The 27,278-nt window shown below is 42.5% G+C and overlaps 1 protein-coding gene across 1 annotated transcript in view; it reads right to left on the bottom strand.

Annotated features, from left to right (window-relative positions):
• The window catches only part of add3a (adducin 3 (gamma) a), a 141,237-nt gene that overhangs the window by 101,187 nt on the left and 12,772 nt on the right, over positions 1-27,278 (bottom strand). The window contains exon 2 of the mRNA XM_030072728.1: positions 9,761-9,804. The gene's annotated coding sequence lies outside the window, so the exon portion shown is untranslated. The remainder of the gene's footprint in view (positions 1-9,760; positions 9,805-27,278) is intronic.

The following is a 27,278-nucleotide window of genomic DNA, read 5'->3' on the forward strand; positions in this document are numbered from 1 at the left end:
GTGTGTGTCTGTGTGTTGCGGTCCAACTTTCCCAGCCTCCCAGAAGACAAAGCTGTCGTTTGTGGCCTCTCAAGCGCTACAAAAGCCCCACAGGCCACCAGAGCTGAAAGTGTGGGGGAGTTTGTGTATCACCACATACTGTATGCATGTACTTGTGTGTGTGTGTGTGTGTGTGTGTGTGTGACAGTAAGTCTCTGTATGCTTTTGACTGAAAGTGTATGTGTTTATGAGGAAATGCAGCTGTGCTCATGAATATACTCTGAAGCAAACCTGTGCACATAACAACAATCTGCATGGCAACAGTGCCTCCAATTCTATATCTGTGTGTGTGTGTGTGTGTGTGTGTGTGTGTTGGGTGAGATGTGGAATAATGTGATCACATACAGGCAGTCTGCCTTTTATTGGGATGTGCCTAATGACCGCAAGGCACTCTTTGAGGTCCAAAACAGAGTGGAGCAGAAACTCGACCACAAAACCATGACACACACACACACACACTCACACACAGACGCATGGTGATAAACCAGCAGATACACAACTGCTGCTCGGCTGCGGCCGCATCAACATGACCAGAGCGCTTTCTTCCATCTTGCAACAGCTACACACAGAGCGCAGCAAATCAAAACAAATGTGGCTGTCAAAACACATACCCCCCCCACACACACACACACACACACACACACACAAGCATAGACAAACACAAAAACACACATGCAGACATGAGAAGGACTTCTCTGGCTGTCGTCCAGTCAGATGACTCACCATGGAGACAGCTGTTATGTATCAGGGAAACACCCATTCTGATTAATATGGAAGCATTTCGTAACTACAAATCAATGTGTGTGAGTGTGTGTGTGTGTGTGTGTGTGTGTGTGTGTGTGTGTTTGCCCCAAGAAAGACCCTTTCTGATTAATACTGAAGCACATGGTCACCACAAATCAGTGTGTGTGTGTGTGTGTGTGTGTGTGTGTGTGTGTGTGATCCTGCGGGGTGAAACAGAGTGTTTTCCAGATTTATGTCTGTCCAACACACAGCACTTCCACTGCCCTCTCCGGTAACCATGGCAACATTTGTGACCTTGGATTTGAATTTGAAGATCATACTAGACAGAAAATAAATGTTACATTACTGAACGGCATATGAACAACTTAAAGGACCACTTCATCCCAGGACTACAAATGTTCCATCGCTTACTCACCCTGAGTTGTCTTGAATGTCTGATAAAAAATAAAAAAAAATAAAAAAAAAATAAAAATTTAAATCACATGCATCATGTAGAACAGAGGATCTGAAAGCTAATTATTCCTGTCAAAGTGGTGTTCCTATGTGACTTCACCAAACAGAAGCCAAAAGCAGTGAAAAAAGTCTGTTTCAAATTGTCAAACTCTTTCTTGACTCTCTATTTAAATGTTCAGTACATCCCAAATAATGTATTTTTGCAACAACAAAAAAAATATATAAACCATTTCTGGAAAATGTCTCATGCACAAGCCACTGTGCTTGTTCATTGGCCAGGAGGCTCTTTGGCTGTAGCCAGTCAGTGAGCCTGACCCAGTGTGCTGAGTTGCAGTTAAACGTTTTTCCAGTCAGAGATTCAACTCAACATAAGATATAATTTATCTCAAAATTACTGAAGAAATGAAAACAATAATACCTAAAATAAGTTTTAAAGGCACAGGGTAAGCTTGACACCATGGAACCTGCCACTTGGGTTTCCTGGTTCCATGGTGTCAAGCTTACCCTGTGCCACACCATCTACTATCTGTATTTTTCATTTTTCATATTTCATATGTATTATTTTCATCAGTATATCTTACATTTCTTACATTTCAACACTTAAACATCTCATATTCTCAGGCTACTTTATTGTATATACTTAGCCCTTATTGTCTTTAGTGTATATATTTCGCATATTTAGTCTCTATTGTATATACTTTTAATTTTTTTAATTTTTTGTTTTTATTGATGATGCTGCTGTAACGTGTGAATTTCCCAGTCTGGGATCAATAAAGTATACCTATCTATCTATCTATCTATCTAAAGGAATAGAAAATACTTGTGATCTTACAATGCTAAAAACAACTTTCCCTATCATATATCCCCTGCTACATTTCCTTGCCATGCTCGTATCACGCTAGGGAGCTTGGCTGAACAGCATTCCATTGTCTTCCATGTCAAATCTGGCCGGCTTTTTACGATTTAGACCAAAGAGACTCTGTTGCCGTCCAAGTGCTGCGCTCCCTCTATCATTTACACCCTCTATGAAAACCATGGCTTTGTCTGCACGCCCACAGCCCTCTGATGTTCCTGTGCCCACCGTGTCTGCCCATCTCTGCGTACCCCTCGTAAAACCTCATACAAATCAAAACCTCTTCTGTCCTGCAGATCGCCTTGTAAGCTTTAACTCGAGCCGGCCTTCCTCCATGTGTGCTGACTCGCCTTTGAGTGGGAGTGTGAGAGTGAAAGTGCGACTTCTCCGGGTGAGCGTGCACTGCAGAGCAAGTGCATACACCCATTTTCTTGAGGTTTAGTGGAGTTCAGGATGAGATCAAGGGAATTTCCACCATCGCCGGTGTTTATGCCGCGACAGAGCCGGTTATGTGAGCAGGCAGCCGCGCGTGATCTGGGCCGATGACGAGATAAGAGCAGCTGCGATGCCATGCAAATGATTGGCGAGGAGAAGAGGGTAGACAGGAGGGACGCCGTGCCACGTCACGCCACGCCATGCCATGCCAGGCTGCCAAGTCAAACGAGCCTCTCAGGTCATGGAGCTGCTTAATCGAGCCGAGCACATCCACATCAAGAAGTTATGTGGGGCAGAGGTTGTTGCCTGCAGGTTTAAAAAGAGGGTTGTGACTGAGAGGTGGCAGGCTGGCATAATCAGAATAAAGCAGGTGAATGAGTAACAACTCACCCCTGGCACCGAGGTGCCCTTGAGAGACATAGTTGACCCCCAACTGCTCACTGGGCCCCAACAGAAGACTCCCATGGTATCATGGTTTTGTGCTGACATGAACCCACAAAAACTAAACTGGAAAGCCCTCACACTGCAAAAACGCAAAATCTTACCAAGATTATTTGTCTTATTTCAAGTCAAAAATGTCTTATTCCTAGTCAAAATATCATTACACTTAAAATAAGACATGATCACCTCAGAAGTAACTTGTTTTTAGACAATTGTCTCTTGTTTCAAGTGAAAATTCGCTTGAAACAAGTGAAAATTTGCTTGTTTCATTGGCAAAATTTGTTTCTTGTTTCTAGCTAATTTTCACTTATTTCAAGTGAATTTTCACTTTTTCCACTGGCAAATTTTGCCAATGAAACAAGCAAATTTTCACTTGTTTCAAGCGAATTTTCACTTGAAACAAGTGAAAATTGTCTAAAAACAATTTACTTCTGAGGTGATCATGTCTTATTTTAAGTGTAATGAGATATTTTGACTAGAAATAAGACATTTTTGACTTGAAATAAGACAAATCATCTTGGTAAGATTTTGCGTTTTTGCAGTGCATTAGAGCGCATAACCCAGCTAACACTACGTGACTGTCAAGATATGCAAGTTCCACATGTTGGATATTCAGCAAAAGTTGGGGAATTGGTGTTGAATCTGTTTTCCTTTGCCCCATGATCAACTTTTCCACCAAGTTTCATGATGTTGCGTGAATCTGTTTGAAAGTTACATGCATTTTTTTTTATTTATTTTTTTTTTATGTGAAGCAACGGCCACTGCCATGCCCCGTGTTGGCCAGACAGCATGAAAGCTTATCTGGTAATCTGCAATGGAAACACATGACCATAGGATTTGATCACATGACCAGTTCTGTGACCTCTGATTCGGACAGGTGGACGGAAGAAATCAACATGTTCCTTTTTCCCATATCAAGGAATGGAATGGTGAGTCTGGATAAGAAACAGGAGGCGGGGCGTAGGATTCTGTCCATGCAATTTGCAAACAAACTGGTTGCCCATAGCAACGGTTGATGATGATGTACACATACTTCGCTAGTCACCATAATTCACTTTTTTTTTTTTTTTTTGCAAACAAGGTGCATGACATTATTTCTACACGCTGAGCAATCTGGGAAGGACGGGAGATGAGGAGACTTTAAATGAGCGTGGCGGGAGCAGCTGACGTGTCTTTGCTGTCCTGCAGAGTGCGGGACAGCTTGTCTTACTGAGGGGAAATAACAGACAGAGAGCGAGAGAGAGATGGGGAAGGAGTGATGTGAAACAGGGATGGAGTGGAGACACTGAAGGGCACTGAAAAGAAAGAGAGGGAAACTGATCATTTACAAAAAAAATGGACAAAAGTGGGACAATGGGAAAGAAAATGAAGGTTGGAAATACTTGACCTTGCTCAGCTGGCGGGGCGGTGAACGGCCCACTAAAAGCTTTAGCAGTCATGTGCTTTTATCTCTTTTTTTTTCTGTATTTTTTTTTCACCCTTCACTTGTCTTCTCTTCGCTATGCAGACGCCCTCGCAGCTCCCAGGAATGCCCAGCTCTCTCCTTTGTTACATTTCTTTCTTTCTCTTTTTTTTTTTTTTTTTTTTTTTTAAATCTCCCGTTGTTTTCTTGTCAGGGGCTGTGTACCTCATTACATGGAAGCCTTTGCAACACTATGGAAAGCCCCACTCTCTCACTCTCTTTTGGTTTCTCCCTCTCTCATAGACATTAGTCACATTAGACTGCCTTACAGGAATGGAATATATTAACTACCTGGAAAGAGAAAGGGAGAGCGTTGGAGGGGGTGGATGGATGAGGAAGAGGAGAAAGTTGAATGAAAAGAGAAACGATGACTTGCGTTGGGATTTTTGGGAGTTGGGATGTCTTAAATAAAAACAGAAGAAAGGCACATGGAACTTAATTCTCATGTGACCACCACTAGCTTCTGTTTTTACTGGAAAATGTCAACATGGCACGAGAGCGTGATGACTGACGCAGGCCTAGTGTTGTGTTTCTCCCACACTCCTGCTATCAGTGCAGGGTAACCTAAATCACAGAGAGCACCGAGAAACTCATTAACTGGATTATCGTAACAGTTGTTAATCCACTTTCTATTGTGCTGTAATTTATAAATGGAGCATTAGGAGCCCGGCCAGATGGCTTTAGCTGTCGTTTTCGGTCAAACATGCCCAAATCACAAAGCGCGACAGTCCCCGGCAAAATCCGATGAGGGAGTCATTGATAATAACAGAGCCAGACATATAAAGTCAGCTTGCCGCACAGAGGATGACAATTTTTCAAACAAGATTAGATTCAGCTGGAAAACATGAATGTCCTCAATGAGGCCGTCTGACAGCAAAAACACATGAAAAAAAAAATAAAATAAATACTAGGGCTGGGTTCCGGCAAGGACAGCGTGATACAAAGTGCGTCACAATACAGTAACAATACAATTTGTATCAGGATACATTGCAGTATTTGATACAGAGAACACAGAACTGATTGAAATGTAGAGATAGAGTTTAAAATACAACCTACTGCATAACACCTAGAGAGACTAATGAAATATACAAGATATTATATAATAAATCAAGTGAAAAACTGACTCAAAACAATTAAATTCAAAATTTTAAAAATATTAAATTACAAAAAACAGAATTCGGACAATAAACTTACTTAACGCAGTGCATTAAGATGTACCTGTAATACCATCATATTAAAATAAAGTCCAAAACCAATATCGATGTTATGAAAAATAATACTGTGATTAGTAGCAGGGTATGTCGTTACAAAGCCTATGCTAAGACCATATCCACACTAAGCCAGGTAAATTTGACAATGCAGCTTTTTTGACTTAATTTTAGCGTTCCATGCATATCCGTCCATCTGGCTCTTTCCAAAACGAAGCCCCATATATGTTTGAACATGTATCTGTTGCCACTGAATGCCTTAAAGAGGCTCTCTGATGGAAAGATTGCTTAATAAAATAAGATATCTGCATAGACATGAGTGTGTGGTTGCTAATTTCCTCCGAATCTGCTATGTGATTAACTCCAGCACCGCAGCCAAGCCCCAATTGGGTGAGTGTTTTTTGCTTCTATCAAAACAAAGCTTTTCAAAAACAGTCTGCAAGCTGGGTCCATCTGAAAACGCCAGCCTGGCATTTTCATGTTGATGGGGAAAACGGAGCTTTCTGAAAATGAGGACGTAAGATCATCATGCAATCCGGTGTCCAGTGTCGTCAAGTGATCCAAGGAGGTTGTGTTGGCCTGGGTTTGTGCAACAGGGGACTTCATGTGTCTTTGGGTGCTCCAGTTTGGATGGTGAGCTTTTGAAAAATGGTGTGAAAAGAATGACGGAGCGTGAACGCATGGAGGCTACAGAGGTTACTTTAACTGCAAGGTCACAAAGTTGATCCCTGCAAGACCAAATGTGTCTGGTGGCTGTGTCCTTGAACACGAGCTCTTCCTGGGTGCCACTGCCAGCTGCACCTTCAGATAAAATGTAGGTATTTTATGTGTACAATGCATGCAACTGGACTACATAAGATGACAGTCGAACAGAGGGTCCGAAATATTGAGCAGAATATCATCAGCAAACAGCATTAATCACAAATACATACTAATAAGAGTGTCAAGGTCCGTGTTTTGTTTGGCATGAAGACATTCAGCACATAACCTTGGTGAGGGCTCAAATGGTCCCGTGCTGGGACACGGTGCACAGATACGAGAGGGCCAACTGGCTTTGTCTGCAACAATATCCCGAGAGGCATCTGACACTTTATGAGACACGTCAGCAAGCACGGCTGTATTGTTTTTTTCTTCTTCTTTTTTTTTTCCCCGCCTGGGCTAGAAGGCCCTGAACCCGGGAAACCTGCCAAAGCTGGGACCAGGATGACGAGAGAGATGCTCTAAAGCTATCTGACACAGAGACAGGGGGAGATAAAGAGACCGAGGAAGAGCCACATGGAGACCAAGTGACAGAGACGGAGTCAAAGAAAGACAGAGGCTCCTTCTCCTCACTGCGCTCTTGTGCTCTCGTGTCTTCCATGACGCATTTGGCACAATTTATAACAACCAAAGAACAAATCTGAAACAAAAAGGATACCAAAGATGGAGAACAGATTACTTGCTGGCCAAGGATTATAACTTGGCCAACAAGAACAAACGGGAATCCCCAAGATTCAATACAAAAACGGCACATCATGTCCAAACTGTGCTAGAGTCTGTTAAAACAGGTGGAAAAATGAAACACCTCTGCAAATTATTTGATGGTGCAACGTCAAGCGTACGTCCCATCTCAAACTGTCCAGATGCATTCTCTGGGCTTGTATTCTCCACAAGGCCAACTTAGGGAGATCACTGTCAACAAGTATTGGCTTGGCATACTTTGATTTAATACTCACCTACGGAGAGAAAGAAAGTGAAAAAGCATCCAAGCATTTTGTGCAAAATGAATATATCTTGACTTAGAAAAGCTGAAAGCAACTGGAAAATTTGACTCCATATCTAAAAAAAAAGCTTTCATGCTTGCTTGACACAGAAATGTTTTTTTTTAGCCATAAATAAACTATACAATAAATGTTGGTCAAAATTCGTTGAGAAAAAAATCCCTCAAACTTGTGGAAAAATAATGATATAGGCTTAGTTCAAAATCACTGCACAACTAAACAATTTAAATCTGATTTTGGATATTATCATAAACCATAAAATATCTGTCTACACCCCCACCCACCAAAATTTTGTACATACTGTCACTCCCATGCCCATCATGGTTGTCTAGCCATTAGATGGTGCATTAAAATAATGCTGAGGGCTTTTCTTTGTTTTTGTCTTTGGACAGCAAACAATATGACTAGCAGTGGATGACACTAAAGACAGGAGACAGCTTGCTCAGTACTAAAAAATATCATGAAGTACTCTCTGTTTTTATTGTCAATGTTTGTTTTTTTTTTCTCCTGAATTGCACAAGGCCTTTTTCTTTGCTTCAGCTCCATCATGGGAACCCCCCTGCTGGGATGGGAACCCTGCATTTTATAAGCTCTTAAAATTTGCTGAAAAGTTTGGATGGGATCAAAACTGTAACAGCAGAGACACACAGAGACAAACCGGGACAGATGGAATGACTGAAGGAACTGGAATAGGGCAGGAAGAACGAGGAAGCCATGAAATGAATGGGAGGAAACACTAAATACAAAACAGGCCTCTGATGTCCGTATGCGTAAGCTGGCAGGTATTACTGCGACGAATGAGATTATCTCCGTAAATGTCATTACTCTGCAGACACAGAGTCTGTATGGCTTCAAATAAAGCTGTGAAAAGAAGCGAGGGCACCATTTCTTCAGAAAAAAAGGGAAATTAAACATGGCAGCTGTGGTCCGTGCACGCAAGTGCAGGGAAAGCAATTAAATTCTCACATTCTTGGAGGACTGACGGCGAAATAAACAGGTGTTCCCCCACCGTAGGGCTGGTGTGACAAGATACCAGTCTCCCAAAACCTGAAGACTTAATAGGCTACGGTGTGAGCACAAAGACATTTTCTGAAATGTCAGACTGAATAAAAGCACTGAAGACAGACATGTTTGGCAGAAAAGCTTAGAATCTGCACTTGAGGAATTAGTAGTGTTGGCAAAGTGGATGTCAAAATTAGAAGTGCTAAGAACGAGTACTTCAGGGACCAGAAGCAGTTGTAAAGTGTACTTTAGGAGCCCAAGGTGATGTGGAATGTGTTTATTACAGGAGCTGGTGGGATCTGAGTGAGCAGCGTTTGCCGTAGCCAAAGCTGTCACTGCCATGGGGAAGTGTTGATGTGCAGTGGCACTTGACCTGACATGCCTCGCCTTGAACAGGCAGCTCGTCTGAGAAGCAGCCTCACGGCAACAGTACTGTAAATTAAGATACTGTAGCAAACACTTCCATTTTGTTTTGCTTTGAGGACCGCGAAGACCGCAAAACCCCCAAATTAGACGTTACTTCCATCAAGTCAAACTCAATTCCTGTGCATTTATTGTCCTTGGCAAATGAAGTGAATCCTGATTCTTGCTCTTTCCACAGCTTAGTGACAAATGGCAACAATTCAAAATAAATGAAAGTTTAGACAATCAGAGGAAAGTATTTGAAAGTCAATATTTTGGCGTTTGACAGTCCCACGGCTCTGACTGGAATTGTCCTGATGCAGTAAGCCCCACCCGACCGCTACGTCACACAGGTTATAATCCAAATTATCTGACAATAATGAATAAATGATACAGGTCTCGTCTGTTAACAATGAACGATTTAAGAATATGTAGTCCAGCTTTAAAAGGATTAACGGATGTTCAAGCCATCAAAAGGCAAACAAGATCCTGGTTATTTTTCCCCAACCACAAAACCAGACAGAAAGAAAGAGAGAGACTGTTCGTAACACCAGCCTGTCACTATTTCCCTTACAGGATAACATCCAGAACAGTAAAATGTCTGGCCAGAGCTGGCCAACCGCTGACCAGAGCCGTGTCATTTATTCGAGGCTTTCCAAAAAGCAATCACCTAACTGCTGATTTACTTTCTGTGTCTTTCAGAGGACTGCAGAGGAGGAGAGGGATGTTCGAAATACAGACCCAAACTTTCCACTCCCAGATCGACCTTCAGACTACATACACATGCACATATGTGAGACAATTCAGAGTTGTTGTTTTTTTCATTGTAATTCCCATTAAATTTGAATGTTATGGTGTAAGATAATACTTGGAACAGCATTGCAGTCTTGATACCATCGACAGGTGTTTTAAAAGTTTGAGGAGGAGCTGGAATGGAGCTTGTTGATACTGAAATTCTTACCTCTGAAGCCTGGGCCAGATGAGCAGCTAACGCCGTTTCACCAACTAGGACGAAAACAGACACAAACACATTATTACTTTCTGCGTCCAAGTCTTCAGGCGACTGTGCATGAGGGGCTGCTATGGCCAGCCAGTGAAGCTCAGGGGCCATATGATGTGTCTGAGGCGAGCTTTGAAAACAAAATTCGTGACAATTAGAAGCAGACACGTGAATGTGGTTTGAACATCCTTCACTCATTTAGAGTGTTTTGAAGTCTGGGACGCCGGGTCACGAAAACACAAATTAGGCATGAAAACCTGAAATGAAAGGGAGACGGTTCCCCAAATAGAGACCTCTTTCTTATCTCCTTGTTAAGTTTTTACACAGGCCTTTTCATTATCTGTTACAAGCCTCTGCAATTCAAGAGAGCTTCATTTGCAAAAGAAATGCAACGTTAGCACTGAAATCTTTTTTATGACACGGCGCTGACATGGCGTTACATCTTAATGTTTAACACTCATGTTTTTCCAACATCCCATGCGAAACTACTAAACCAATTTCAAATTTTCAGGATACTACCTATTACCTCACAAAGGAAATGTCCAACATTGTTCTTCCCTTTCTCACACATCATTTCCAGGAGGAAATATTCTGCAGGGACCAGCGAAAATGTTGTCCAAGTGTAGCATTTGTTTTTATTCTCTCTCTCCAGTGGTCAAGTGTATCCCGTTACCCCTACGGTCTCAACAGCACAGCAGCCTCAATCATCTATGGATGTGGCCAAAGTAGGAGCCATGGAGGTAGACATGTGCATGTATGTGTGTGTGTGTTAGTGAGTTCTCACGTGCGTCTATAGGCCTTAACGTGTGAGTTCTGCATCACCGCGTTCAGCAGTCTCACTATAGGGAGTGGCCGGGCCTCTGCTAGTGTACCGAGGGCCGCAGCGGGCAGCAGGCAGCCTGAGGGACTTGGCCTGCCCTTGATAGCCATCTCTGTCATCTGCACAAACACCAACTGTGTCAACAGCAGGGAGCCCCGCTCACCACAGGAGAACATGAGGGCTATTCATAGCATGTGAGATGTGTTATTGCTGAGGGTGCTGCACCTACATTCCAATATAATGATAATTGGCCGCTGAGAATTTTGGTATTGGATCAAACAACATTAAAAAAAAAAAAAAAAAAAAAAGGTCCAATGGACAAATGCAATGAAAAATCCACAACTGCTGATGATAATGATCATTTACTGCTGGCCGGTCATTATCACAAAATGAACCCCAAAAGCTTGATCAGGTGTTTTATCAGCCTGAAGGGGATTCCTTTGCGATAAAGAAGCCTGGCGGTGCCGTATTCCACTCATTACACAGCAACTAGTGCAAGAAAGCTGCAATTTGAGAGAAAAACACTCATTCTGAAATTAACACACACAGGAGTTAGGTTAGATTTAGGCACCAAAACTACTTGGTTAAGGTTGGGAAGGGTCATGGTTGATGTTAGCAAGCTAGTGTAACTAAGAATTTGGGTCGACTAAATGAATATTGTGTTGATTGACCCCAACCTAACTTATAATGCAGACCTTTTCCCTGTTTTATACTACTGGCAATCCATGTGCCCACCAGGAGGAATGATAATTGGCTTTGCATTAGCATTTTTTTACGTGGTGCCAATGTGTAATTTTTTTGCGACCCCCCCCCTGGTGTAATGTGTTGCTGAGAAAGCCATGTTCATTTCACATATTTCTGTGAGACTTCCACTGATAGCTACCTTAGTTAATGGTATAATGGACAAGAGTGTGTGGATACATCCAACCTGCCTGAAGTGACTGTCCATAGCAGCACTCGGCGATTCTTAACAACGGCCATCAGAATGAATGAACTGCAGGAGGCCTTCACTGACCAATCAGCTTCCAGTATTTCTGTGTAATAAAGGGGTAACTTTGATTGAATTCTCTGGACTCAAATAAGTAGCTGGAGCTAAAGGCTCGCAGTTAGTTGATGCAAATGAATACAGCAGAGTGAGTGCAGTCACAATGACATTACAGCCACCAAAACAACAGGGTGTGTGGGCTGAAGTTTGGAAATTGTGCAGGTTACGCAAACACAACTCTATCTAGGGTTGGCTGATTGAAAAGAAACTGCAACTACTATCTGATTACAGCATTTTTTTGTTTTGTTTTTTTTTGTTTGTTTTGTTTATTTAAGATATGTCTGTGTATCTGCAGCCCATGGGCACAACTGAGAAACTGTTTACCTTTGCAATGGGCCACTATACATGTACAGTATGTCCACATGTAACATATATGACTGAGCAATCAAGAAGCACAATTTCAATTGAAATCTGAACCTTGGCGAATCATGACCTGTACTGCGGACGTCTGACTCAGGACTTCAAAACACAGTGTCAGAGGCTATAATGAATCATTCCAGAGCAACTGGAGCAGGCATGAATTGTGCTGGACATCATTTGATTAGCCGTGTGCTGCGCCAGGCACTCTCATCATTTTGCCTTTAGTGAGATGCTGAGAGACAAGGAACAATAAACACACTTGCGTAACAACTTCTTCTGCTGACAGCTGTACATAGCTATAGTGTTTGGTTGACATGCTGGTCCAGCACTGCAGCGTTGCCCTCATTGGCTGAATTATATAACACCACAGCCCAATTTCTTCCAGTCTCATTAAAATTAATGAGTATTCCACCTTATCAAGGAAGGGCAGTTCAGTTCTTCTGGACAGGGGTCACTTCCAGCTCCTCAACATTTGGCTTTGGGTCTGACATAAGCATTGAGACATGATTTAATTTAAGAAAGAAAGAAAAAAAAAAAAATCTCAAGCACACAATGGGGGTCAACTTTCTTGCTGTCGTGTTGGTTTTGCCACAGTTACACAGCAACTCCGACATCTCATTAATCTGATTTTGTCAGGCAGGTTCAGAGAGGCAGTGTGCGAGCTGCAGTATCCAGCCTGTTTGGCCCTGTCATGGTTTCTCGAGTTAATGCAGGTATGAGTGTCGATATGGTAATCTGTCCTCCAGTCTTTGTCCCTTCACTGCCGACTCCCTTGAGTTGATTCGTCCAGCTTGGATTGATTTGAAAGTTAATGAGGACAAGTGTGAAGAAAGCGGTGGAAAGGGAAGATGGTGCACAAAGCTAAACTCTGATTAGAAGTCGAATGCAACTAGAGGAAAAAAAAAATTTAGTGAAGTAAAACGAGTAGGTGTTAGAAATTGTTCATCTTCACATCGGTCCCCGAACAGATGGCAGATAAGACGGGACTGTCGGGACTCTGCTCAGTCAACAGGAAACATCAGCAGATGACTCGCCTTGACTGACAGCCCGGAAAATCAACCCATTTGTTAAAGTCGCTAATTATACATGGACATGACAGCATTGCACCATGGGTAACACATCGGATGCGTACAGATCTGCATACAGCCTGGTTTTATTAGAAATCAAGACTTGAAATTGAATCTTAATTAAATGAAGTGGAGTAAGCTGCTTGGTGGGGGCTACAGTCCCTTCACTGTACATTCAAATCATTCCAAAATATAAGTGGAAACTACAATCAGTGTGCTCAGCATTAACTCTCAGTCATATCTCCATAGGTTGGAAATTTGCAACCTAATGACAAATTGGTCCTGAATATTTCAAATTGAATGTGAATAGGACTTTCCGTTTGTGCCTGGTCAGCTGATAAAAGGTGTTTCATTTCGACTTGGTTCATCAGTTTTTGTGATGGTGTGATTCTGTCTGTGCTGCAGTCCACTCTAAACCCCCCTAATCTGACTACTGTTGACTCTGCTTTTATAGGGAGGCTTGTGTGTGTGTGTGTGTGTGTGTGTGCGCGCGCGCGAGTGTGTGCTTGCATGCATGCGAGTAGGCTTCTGCCATCACTGTTCTATGGTCCATACCCTTAAACAACAATTCCAGCATGATTGGAGATGTTAGGCATGTCCTCACTGTTTTACATGGCTGTAGACAAGCAGTTGGGTGGAGGTTCTTATTTTGGAGAGGAAAACATGGAAAGGACAGAAGCACATGCTGTAACAAAGATTCTCCTGCCTGTCTTGGCTCTCACGGTATTCCTAAATATCATGATCACTTTATCAAACAATCAAAGTCCCTATAAGTCGCCAGCCACAATCTGAAAATGAGCGCTTTGCAAGCAAAATTTGGTTATTGATAAACTATTCAAGCGCACTCCATCACCAGAGCACACAGGGAAGTGATGGCTGGGCAAACAGAGCCTGTGTGTCACCTGTCGCATTATCTGGGACGCCGCTTCTGTCCCAGATAATGTCACCTGGATGCAAGAGGCAGGTGCTCAGTTACCTTCGAGCATGTTTTCCTGTTCTCAGCAGCACCTCGGCCCAGTGCTGGTGAAAAGTTGAAAAGTGACGGTCATGGGGCGTAAGAAATGCTAAACACACACACACAAAACTTGCAGTATCCAGATCTCTCTGTACATCCATCTTGCTGGCATATATGAATCTATTTGTTGCTTCAGTTTGAGAGTTTTACAATCCTTGGCCATGCTGGGAGGCCAAGCATACATTTGACCATTGTTAGAAATGGTAGATTAGATGTACATAAAACAACTGCAAAACATACTGTAAGTCCATTTGTTAACTTTACTATGAAACATGTTGTCTTTTCCCAAATATCTCTCCACCTGTTCTCTCTCCACCTATCCATGCAGGTGGCAGTCACATAAGTTAAACTGGAACTTGATTTCTGGAGGGGGTGGCAGGAGGGTGGGTTGTTTGTTAGAAGAAGATAGTACCCGAATTATGAAAGTTATAATTGTTTTTGTGATGGTTGTATATCTGTATATCTGTACATTAATAACACACCACATGTATCTGACGAAATTTTCTGCATTTGTTCATATCACAATAGATATCACATAGAAAAATATTGGGCAGAGCTATTTTAGAATATAAAAGATGTAGTCTGATATAAGCACTGTGACATAACTTTGCAAAATGCGATTGTCAGCTCCTCGTTTGCAGAAATGGATTATCTTTGACAATTAAATTAGAAGTCTTTGGAGTTCTATGCCATTTGGAAATGAATGGGAGCAAATGAGTCCAAGAGGTATGGCAAAATTAATTAAAATAACTTTTGTTAGGGCACATGCATATCAGAACCATGCTGGAGTTGACCTTCAGGTAACTTCTCACATTCACAGATCCGATTGGCAGCGAGAATTTGAACTTCTGGAAGTAAATGTGCAACAATGAGGAGCTGGCTTTGATAGATGACAAACCAGCAAATACAGGAAAGGCTAAATAGAATGCAGACTTCCTTAGATGAGCAAATGGCAGAGTGGCACTTTGGAAGAGACTAAATTGACATACTGGACATGCATACCCAACCCTGCCCACCTCTGATTGGCTAGAATAGTTGCCTTTAGTTAAGTTTAGGGTTAGGTTTGAGTAAGGAGTAGGGTTAACCACGCAGAGATTGAGTAGGGGAGGGTCTTCCAGCGATATGCATGTCCAACATGTCAATTTGGTGGTCAGGGTTAGAACCAGAACCAGAAAACAACTGTCAGCAAGCTCTGACTGTAATTTGCACATCACAACATATTAATTCATCATCACAGGAGGGAAAATATCTCCAAATATACACTTTTCCACAGTAGAGCCCAATGGGACTTGTGTATCTGAGGCCAACTCAAAATGTTTATACAAAGAAACTAGAGAATACCATGCAAGATACCATGAAACTACAGCCAAAATTACAACTCATCTCTACTGCCAATGAGATGAAAATACATATAAAGAAATGTTTCCTGCACAAAAATACCCCGGCAGGCTCGGTTTGTTTGTTTGTCAGAGAAACCAGGCGATTGTCTTGTCCAATCTTGAGCAAGTGCCCTTGTCAAAGCTATAAATGGAGTGCACAGCTCCATGGACATCCCGGGTGGGGTCGGGTCCCATCCTGCAGTCATCTTGATAGAGAGAATAGCAGCAAGGAGTCGCCACCACGAACAGATAAACACAGCTCACACACGCTCACAGCATGCATGCAAACCCCAGTTTCACCCTTTGCCTTGATTTGACACTCCATAACCATCTGTGTCTTCTCTCTCCCTCCACACTTTATCCTTCCCACAGGTCCACAATCTCGCCTTCTTAATTATAACTCCTTCCAGCTTCCTTTTTCTGGCTCTGTCCACCTAGTACATTAGGAGGACCTCATCTCCAGTGTCACAGAGATCAACAGTTATCTCCTCCCAGCTGGCCATACCAGCTTAAAGGCTGAATTATGCTTCCGTGTAGGAAGAGCGTACGGAGGTTGTGCGAAGCACGCATTTCCTACGCAGCGCGTGTGTGTCCAACATACCTCTGCGAAACACACTGAGCAATTCTCCTCCCACCAACGTAGACCCTGTGACGTATGGTCGCTGCTCTTCTGTACATCTTGGTAATGGCGAGAGGACGAGTCGTATAGGTGCGGGTACTTGCGCACCTCCTCGGCCAGGCGTTCTTCCGCGAGATCCAGCATTCTCCAAAGTTTTCAAACACAACCGACGAGTCGAGACACAACAGTTGTTTTAAAAATGTCGCTGCCGGCCAGCACAACAACAGGATGTGATACCGGTTGCAACGAAATGCCGGAAATGATGTACTTCGGCGGACCAATCACAGCTCTTGTGGGGCTGCGTAGGGTCCACGTAGTTACAATTTTTGGGAGGCGCGTGGCAAGGCTCTGCGGCGGTCGCACAACCCCCGTAAGCTTCGCACAACCTCCGTACGCTCTTCCTACGCGGAAGCATAATTTAGCCTTAAAAGGGGAATGACACCCATGAAAACACACTGATTCATCTAAAGCATTCAAGACCCAATTGAGATTTTTTTCTCCCACAACTTAAAGTTCAGGTATATTCATTAGGCAAACCCTTGGCGACTTTGCCTTCCAATTGGAGTCTTTAGAAAGGTATGTTACAACCTAAATAAATCCAACAATGCAAGTCGACTCCAAATGTTACTCTGAAGAAACCTTTAATCACCCAAATCTCTAGTAAATACTCCCGGATGGTAAACTCGTGTATGAAGATGAAATGATCAATCCCCTCTCAAACTATCAATACACCCTCACAGGCTTTACAGACCCACCACACCAGTCAGTCCAAGGCCACCAGGCTGAGTCCATGATAATCCAATTAGGATGATTATCCATGAAACGTGTTTGGAGGAAAACAACTTCTTTGAAAGGCTGTACACAAACACAGATGGCCTGTCAACACTTTTTTGGTCTTGCTCAAATACGTCATTCGCTCTGGATAGGCGCTTCAGCGAGATACCAAAAAATGCAAGTTGAAATGTGCACTCATGCAAGTGTGTTATTGTCAGAAAGACAGAAAAAAGAAGAGGACAAACCCAGCAATTCCATCAAGCATAATCTGTCACTTTCATTCAGTATTAAAATGTTTGCTTTATAAGAAAACTGTCTGCGGAGTAAGGCGTCACAAACATGCCACACATGTTGTTGTCTAAACTGTGTGTGTGTGGGATGACACAGTTTTCTCATGCTCTTCCTCCCAGGTTGATGTGTACTCAGTGCTGGCATGCAGCCATAGTCTATAAAGTCTGTCCTAACAGATCACACAGACAGCTGTATTAACAGGAAGAGAGCAACACTGAGGCATGAGTTCAAGCGGAGTACATGACAGAACTCGCCTGGCTCCAGCCCCATTAAACACTCACTTCTGTTTTCATTTGTTTTATTAATAATAACAAATAATTATGGGATGCATGATGAATCCCAGTAGGGGAATGCTCGTCTCTTGTGCTCCTACAGGCAGGTCAGAGGTCAGGGTCACCTACAGAGCAGCAGCTCCAGAGCTGGTAGGGTTTCAGTCTCTTGTTCAAGGACAGTTCAGCAGGGCAGCTTGATGACAAGGGGGCTTGAATCTGGGTCTTCTGGTTGAGGGATGGCCTCTCTAAATGTCAGGCCACCCTGCTGCTCAATATGGGTGGAAAGTAGTGATGGACCAATATATCTGACAATCGGTATCGGCTGATAACAGATTTAAAAAGCCAGTATCTGTATTATTTTTACTGTCAATATCTGGATAATTGTGGAACTGGCACTTTTATGACCAGTTCCACATGACCAGAAAACTCCAAGGTAGCATATCCCAAAATTAAATGGGTGGCTTGCCATGGAATTTGTTGAGCACATTCATGCTCCCCAGAGGATGGACCCTGTCACTCACACCCTAGGACTTTTCATTTAGTGCCATCCTTTGTCCAAAACGTCCAATGTGATATTTCAAAATCCTTTGGGAATAAGATCTTGACATTTCACAAGCACATTCATGCTACCCAGAGCATGCACCTTGTTTATTCTGGTGTCCTCGCAGCACTCAGGCCAAAATGCCAACTGGTCTACAAGATGTGGCAAAATCTAATTAGCAGATGGGATATGATATTTGGTGAGTCCATTCATACTCCCCAAAGGAAGATTCTTCTTGAGTTTAGTGACCATATGACCTTTCCTGTAATGCCATCTTTTGATCTGCTGGGCTGATTGCAATGAAATTTGAAGGGCACGTCATGCTACCAACTGCATGCAGTATATCAATTTTGGTGTCACCATGGCCTTTCTTGTAATGCAGCCATTGTGCCATTTTGTCAATTTTATATTTTATAGTCTATTATGCAGATTGCCCTGGAATTTGGTAAGCACATTCATGTTAGCCAGAGCATGCATCCTGTCGATTTTAGTGACCTCATGACATTTCCTCTAGCGCCTTCCTCAACCAAATGTACACACCCCCTTTTCCCACAGCTTACCTTCCCCCATCATGCACCACATCAGGGCAGCATCATCATTTTTTTTTTTTTTTGTATTGATTAGACCTGATAAGACCTTTGATTAAAAAAACAAAAGCATGCTCACTTTAGTGTTAACACATGGCCCCAAACATAAGCACACACACAAACACACAGCATGCCCCTAACACATGCCTGCAAACCTCAGATGTAGTCGCGATGCAGCTGGTTGTGATATCCTTCAGCTCCCAAATATATCACAACAATGCACATCTATTAGTGTGGACTAGCCCGGGCGTCCATGAATTACTGCGGTTATGCTACAGTCCCAGCCGTGCCAATGAAAATAACCATGGATATTACTCAGACTTGGCATGGTAGGCGCACTGATGTAAGCTTTGACTCTGTGTGTGTGTGTGTGTTTGTGTTAAATCAAGAGGTATCCTAACTATTAAAATGGAAGCAAACGCAGTGGACAGAAAATGAAAAGAAAAAAGATAAAACAGATATAATTCTTTGTGATTTATAGGTCATGAAGTGCCATAACAGTCACCAATTAGACGTCTTATAAACTCTTCTCTTGGGTCACATTAGGAACATTTTAGGGTTGGCAGAAGGTTAAGTTGTTCTGCACGTGTGTGTGTGTGTGTGTGTGTGTGTGTGTGTGTGTGTGGCGCATTCTCAGAAGAGCAGTATCTCACTTTTTGCAGCAGTGAGCATGAATCCTGCTCACACACTCACACAGACACTGGAAGAACAACGCAGACCTAGGCCTATTTGTCATCTTTTCCCCCTATTGTCACCTCCCAGAGGCCACGGCACAGATTTTTCCGGCACAAAACGACTTCACAGAAGGCCCTGGTTCATGACATCATCTTCAGGACGCACCACCGCTTCCCTTACCCGCAAGATGGATGACATCACGGATCAAAGCTTCCACCAATTGCTCTTGAAAAGCCAGAGCATGTCATCAGCCCATAAAGGACAAAGAAATATATGGAGATATCATATGGCTGTCTGCTACCCTTATGAAAAGGCCACACTGTGTTTATCTGACCTACAGCTTGAAGCGTATCGGTGACCATCCTGGAAGAGCAGAACAAAAGATGTGTCCTATCAAGTGATTTCCTTTGCTGAGGAAAAGGAAGTAGGGTCTTCCCGTCCTGCCTATCATGTCACATGTCCCTGTGACATGACACCACAGAGACGTCTGAGGGGGTATCTCTCCCTGCCTCCATCCAGATACATCCTTAATGGAAACTCTGTGCATGTTTGTGCACGTGTGCTTTTACCCACTGGGAGGCGGGAATCTGATAAGGGGAAAAGTGTACGTGACCCGAGAATCTGGCTCTTAACTGGAACCCCCCCCCATAAACACACACACACACACACACACACACACACACACACACACACACACACACACACACACACACACAGAAACTTAAAGGTATAGCTAGCACATTTTGAAAAACACTATTATTTCACCCCTACCCCTTGGCTGTTATAATATGGACAGTAGTGGTGCTCTCTTCCTCTCATTGTTACTGAGTGCTGGATACTGGCTGGATGCTCCAAATGCTAACTGTTAGCCTCCTGCCATTGAGATGGACTTCCCCCCAGCTAACATCCTGAAAAATAACTGCCTTAATCCACTCAAAGAAGAGACTTTAGAAGTGTTGCTTTCCGACACTAAAATGCACATATGATACAAAGTGTACACAGATGATCATTTTGCCCAAAATTCTGTTTATAACTGTGTTTTTCCTGTTATCAACATCCGGAAAGATCCGGTAACTTCTTTTATTTCTGTATCACTCTACGTCAGAGAAGCAGCAGCCACCACAGAGACAGAAGTAGATTGCTTGAGTTTGCTATTATTTTTTTCTTCACTAAAGTATCTACTTTATAGACAGACACACAAGGAAATAGTTTTACTGTTGACAAATTTGTGCTTTTGAAAAGTATAAACACTTTTTTATGAGTGAATTAAGGCAGTTATTCTATTGTTAGCCGGGGGGAAGTCCACCTGAATGGCGGGAGGCTAACAGTTAGCATTTGGAGCATCCAGCCAGTATCCAGCACTCAGTAACAATGAGAGGAAGAGAGCACCACTACTGTCCTACATAACACCTAGGGGAGAAGTGACATCATTTTTCAAAACGGGTGACTTATCCCTTTAAGAACGGTAATGTCAAGTTGTCATATTTCTTGAAGCTGCAATGGAATTGGTAGCAGACAATATTTCAGCTATCTAAAATACTAATATTTTGTACTCAGTCCCTGAAAGTATGTTTTTCTTTCTTGACTCAACACTTTTCACCAACATTTAACAATCACATGGAGAGAAGTCCATCACAGAAGAAGTACAGATAATAGCCTCAACAGACCACATGCTGTTTTCTGACTAAAGAGTAGAGCTCCAATCTTAGAAAATGCACCCATATTCAAAAATGGGGTTTGGCAAAACTACTTCTGGAAATGTAGGAAATAATATAGGGAATGGAAATAATCCAAAAAAGCACATTTCAACACTTTATCACAAAATAACAGCTGAACACACCGAACATCACAGACTGCCTGTGGATACACTGTTCGATCTCATCAGATTCCTCACACACTGTGTGCGCCCACTATTCACTGTTGTGCCCCGGAATGGCTTGAAAACACACACACACACACACACACACACACACACACACACACACACACAAGCGTGCATTCAGTATCACAAGATAAGATCAAACCAATGCAGCTAGAGGCAAAATACAAGTTTCATGAATATAGTGAAATATGAACAAAAACTCTGCCAAGTGCACAGTGTCCCACCAGTCGGAGAGCCACATAGCTGTGGGGCTTCCTTTTAACACAGAGAAGTTCTCATGATCGTCAATGAGAGGCATTGAGGAAACTTCTCCCACTCCCTGCCTTCTTTTATATGGCTGCTGTAAAAGAGAATGGGCCATTACCATTAGGACGTATTTCAAGCTGTTCAGTGAAAGATGTCCACTGGGGGAAAAAAAGTTTAAAAGGACCATAGCAGTGATTTTGAATGTTTGGCCTTCAACTACAATTTTCCCACATTTTATATTGCAACAAACTGTTTTGCAGATCATGTGGGGCCACTAAAGACTTCACAACATGTAATCAAAATCCCTCAATTTTCAAATTTAAAGTTTTGGTTGAAACCCCCAGCTTATAATGTTATACTTGTGTGGCTAACAAAATTGTTGCCATTCATAAACCACAGGACTGATCACTGGCTGTATAAAGCAGATGTTTCCCAGGGGACTATTTTCCTCCCTGGCGGAGGGACCGTTTCACGCCGTCCAATTTCAAGTGATCAAAACACGACAGTGTTGCTGCTTTTAGGAAAAGTCATTTGGATGACTTTATCACGGTGATGGAATACATTTGTGAGGAAAGTCTGAAGTCCCTGAAAGTTCATTTTCATACCGTAGTGGAATGAAAGGAAACCAGTGGCTGGATCAAAGATAGGAAAAATGATATCAGAGTTCTAAAATATGACTGCTTGTTTTGGGAAAAGATTAGTGGAAATGTGAAGTATACATTTTGTAGATATTATGTTAAATATGCAGAATCACCGGTATGGTCCTTTATGGGGAACGTCTATCAAATCACTCTGCTCATCAGCCTTACCCAATCTACTTTAACTACTACTGCTGACAAAATGTACTCACTGTAAGTCACTTTGGAGAAAAAGCATCTGCTAATAACATAATGTCATTTCATGTAATGCAGAGTAATGTAATGTGACCTCAGAACAAGCTTTTCACTGAACAGTGAGGCGCCATTTCAAGCCATTTGTGTCTGCTGTGAAAACAGAGGACGTTTCAAAGTGAGAACCAAGTAAAAATGGACATGAGCCCTGAAAGCGGCACAGAGCTAAGTGCACTGTGTCAGTCTGGTCAGGAACACCTCAGGGTTACAGGGCACAATGACTACGTTTACATGCACACCATATTCCAATTCGGGTCAATATTCCAGTTAAGGTAATTTTCCGAATAAGTGCTGCAGCAACTGGAATATTCCGTTTACATGTTACTTGGCATATTCCCGTGTTTCGGCGTATTCCACGCTCTTATTTAATGCAACACTCAACCTGCGGGGGGCAGCAGTACGCCTACAGGTGTCTGGTCTGTCAGAAATACAGAAGAAGAAGAAGGAGAGGAGGAAGAAGAAGAAGAAGAAGAAGAAGATCGATATCCTCCATGATATTTAAGTCTTTCATTAGCTAAAGGCAGACTGCAGTCTCCTGGCTCTTGCTGCTGTTCGCCATGTCGTTTTCCCCACTTGCAGTAACCATAACAACAAAGATGCCCCAGGATTCCTTGTGAATCGAGCATGCACAGACGTAACTGAATATTCAGGTACGGGGTATTTTCCGATTAAGGTGTTTACATGGCACAATATTCTGGTTAAAAGAGGCATATGCCAGGGGTCTTATACGGAATTTTCTCCAACCGGAATATGACCTTAATCGGGTTCAGTATGTTTACATGACTCGTGCGCAACCGGAATATTGAGGATATTCCGAATAATACAGGAATATGGTGTGCATGTAAACGTGCTCAATGATGTACCAACAACAGGAGGGCCTGTTGGTGTGTTGGTGACGTCCACACACATGGACAAACTGGCAAGCACCAGACAAGCAGGGTGCTCTTGTTTGCATTGCTTGCCATGCTTTAACACAACAAGAGCAAGAGAGGTAGTTCTCCCATTTGTGAAAATGTGACAGCTGCCCAAAATGCAATGTCCTCTCACTGTGTAGCCTTCTGGTCAGCTGAGGCGAGCGTTGGGGGAGAAAACTGTATCTGTGCCTCTTTCATTCTGACGGACAGATACTGAATACCAACCATAGTAGCCAAACTCAACATCAATGTATAAAATGACTTATGGTGACCTCTAATCGTAGCCTCATGAAACTTTACATACACAAACTAGAGGATAATTCAAAAAAAAAAAAAAATTGCACTAAATTGTAATTTTGAATCGCAGTATTTGTAGAATCGAAATATATATTGAATCGCCACCCAAGTATCGTGATAGTATCGAATTGGGAGATCAACATGTCATCCAAGTCCTGTTAACTGTTGATGTCTTGTGTAAGTGAAACATCTTTTGCTATTCAAGACCATTGTAGCTGCACGGGATATATCCTCACAAGAGATGATGTCTGTGTTTGGTCAGTTATCAGCAGGAATGAGAAACATTAGACCCCAACTGATACTGGATTTGTGGGGCTGCTAGAATATTAATATTTAGGAGTAAACTTCTACCTGACAATGACATATTGGCCTATAGTTTTAAATATGAAAACACGTGTAGAAAGGAATCCTCAAGTAAGGTAATGAAATAGTTAATCCCTTTATCACTCAGAATGGTAAGGGGTTAAATAGCACATGTGCTGGAGGCTTGAAAAATAAACTTCAAAACAGCACACACCACCACCTGCTCTGTAGTGATAAGCTTCTCTGCCACTCACCTGCTATTATAAACAAGTCTACTGGAAAAAAAAAAAAAAAAAACTATTTAATAACCAGGTTTTTGAAGTATCTCAAACACTTTTCACCGCAGTATGTCGAATCCTTTTGCATATCAGTCAACATACACCAATACTGATATCGGGGACAAGCCAATATGAGCTGGAAACATCAGCCAGCGGATTTATCAGTTGGGTTTTAACCCTCTGAACCTCAAGCAGTTTTGGGGTGTTTTCTGCTCCCCTCACATTTTGGCTCACTGTGGGCTTGTTTTTCCACTGCAATTACAAGTGCTGCACCTCTATGGAAACAGCACAGCTGTGGCTATCACCTGAAGCCATTCAAAAATGTCTTTCATACAGTATGAAAGAGTTATAGTTCCATAAATACTAAAAAAATAAAAAAGGGAAACTGATTTTTTTTAATCATTTATTTTACAAAAATCGAGAAACATTGGAATAAATGTACAGAACATTTTTTCAGGTGCCCACAAGTGTCACTGGTCCAGGAAAAAAAAAGGAGGGCTTCACATGATTTATTTCCTGAAATATTAACATTTTTCCAACCTGTATAAACTTAGGCGTTTTTACTGCCGTGTGCCCTTCCATATTACTACTGTTCCCTACACACTGAAATTCAGTGAATTTTAGTCATGCGACTGTTGGGCTCACCTGAATCAATCAAGATGTCTCAGATCTGCGGAAGACCGCAGAATTTTTGTTTTTTGGATGATCTGGATTGAGTAAATGACTATTTTTTGGCGAATTGTTGAATGAAGCATGTATAATAAAATGATTTGGATGAAAAATCACTTTTTTAGGCTTAGTTTCGTCCTTTTTTTCTACTGCTAAACCGAAGTCGGACATGTTGCATTCAGGGACCGTCGGAAAATTCAAATTCTGACGGTCGAAAAAATAGGTTTTTAAAGCTTCCAGCTATGATAAACGACTGAATTTTGGCGATTTTTTAAAAAATACATGTCTTTCTATCCCGCCGGCGGGTTTGGGGTTCAGGGGGTTAAGAGAAATACACGGCCAAACAAAATGTGGCCAAAAAAAAAAAAAAAAAAGGCAGAGCACACAAGCAATATCTGTTTTTAAACTATTTGAGTGTTTGTAGGGTGGAGATTTCCTCTAAAGGAAGGGTGATGTTGCCATAAAAATGCACAGGATGTAATGCAACATCCCTCCTTTGCAACCTCTATCAATAACTGAGTCGAGTCACAGATCGTGAGCTCTGGGCGTGGAGCGCTGCGGGCTATCTGCCATCTCATTTTCAGCCCGCAAGCTGCTGCTCCGCCTCAGCATGGCCTCCACAGTAATGACTGAATATGAGGACTGCTGGACGGCACAGGCTGAGCGGCAGCCAGGTAGAGAGGCACGGTGAGAGGCAATACACAGGTCAGATTGCTCACGGCACGCAAACATATCCACCACAGACACACCACGCCCAGAGACGCAGACTGTGCCGTGCCCAGGGGGCCATCTAACAGAATGCAACATGCGTCACTAATGACACGCATCGACCCCGCAGCAGCACAGAGCGCAGCCACATCAACAAGAGCACAGTGTCATGTTTCTGACCTTACAGTACACTGTTCTGTCGGGCAGAAATATTGACCTCGATAGCAGAATGAACCCAGAGCACAGACACAGGTGAGCTCTCTCTGACGGAGATCCGGCATCATGGCAGGTCCCGCTGTGCAGGCTGTGCGGGACGGTCCTGTCAGCGCTCATTATGCACAGCGTAGACGTCTCCCAGGTTAAACAGAGTTAAAGAGTTTAACATGATTCAGAATAAGAATCACTGAACTGCACTGAGCACAGCAGATGTACTCGTCATGCATAATTTAGTATTATATGCTCTCTGGAGCTGCGGGTGGGGAGAAAGGTGGTAATGATTCAGGGCCCCCCCCCCCCTGAGCTGGAGGGGGCCCCACAAAGTCTGGATTCATTTGACTTTCTAGTCTTGGGTTCAGAATGTGCTCTGTCTAAAAACCTGCAGTTCCTTGTAGTCCCTGCATGTGGAGTCACAAAGTTTATGGCTACCCATGTCATTGTAATGAAATTTGTATCTGATCCACAAGTGCCAGGATGAATTAACTCGCATTTAGGTTTTGCTCACACTGCTACTGATAGCATCCTGATTCTAATTTGATATTATCTGGATGCAATGGATGATATTGTCCAGCCACAATGAACACATTCACGAGCAGATATCAAAAATGATAAATGTAACCACAGCTAGCAAGTAGCCAGTGATATGACCAAGTAATTGCATTTAAGGATGCACTGATAGTGATAATGGTGCCGAAGCCAGGCTATAATGGAGTATTGGAGAAGCCCTGAGTAACATCATAAATAAAAACAATCTGTACTTGATCTGTACAGCCTGTACTTCACAAATGGTTGGATTTTAGACTAATCACTGTATCCAGTGACTCCAAGCTAATAGTTCAAGCCAATAGGCTACTAATCGGTGGTAGTGATGGATGGGACTGGATTGGTACTCGGTGTCGGTGTCAGCGTTGAAAAAGTGGTATCAGTGCATCATTCCAAACACACCACAGGCAGCTGTGAATATATGGCTGCATCATGGTGTGTGGTGTATTTCTGGATCTGTGCAACAGAGGTCATATTTGCTCATGTAACTCAATAAACACTTCCAGGCTTCACGTCTATTTGTGTTCCGACTGGAGAAGCAATAAACAAACCTTGGATTAGCGCCAGGGTGGTCCTGTAGATCTAATGTCGTCGCTCACATATTTCATGCTCCAGTTTTACCCCATGCTAAATATGATCCATCACCAGTAAGCAATGTACTGTACCTTGAAATACTCCCTATCACTAAGGCCAACTCTGTCCTTATGCTAAAAAAAAAAAAAAAAAAAAAAAGAACCACAGTAGGCCTATAGTCATCTTGCACATGCACTTTGAGTTGGGGAAACCATCCTGGAAGTGGAAGGCTGCAAGTTTGATCTCAATAGTGAGTATGAGCATCATCCATGTTTCTGAATAATGTCCACATTAACCTGGTAAATTTGAAAATGCATCTTGTTTCTTCCATGCACACTACATCAGTGTCCACCTGCAAAAACAGGTTTTCTGAAAACGTTATCAAGTGTGGTGTAGTGTGACTCCAACTCAAAACAGCAAACAACAAATTTTCAGATTTGAAAGTAACGCATCCTGTGAGAAGGCGTTATTTTTTTTTCTTCCCTTTCAGATGTTTTTTAATGGTTTGACTTTGA

This window comes from Myripristis murdjan, chromosome 1 (genome assembly GCF_902150065.1).
Source record: "Myripristis murdjan chromosome 1, fMyrMur1.1, whole genome shotgun sequence".
Classification (NCBI taxonomy): Eukaryota; Metazoa; Chordata; class Actinopteri; order Holocentriformes; family Holocentridae; genus Myripristis; species Myripristis murdjan.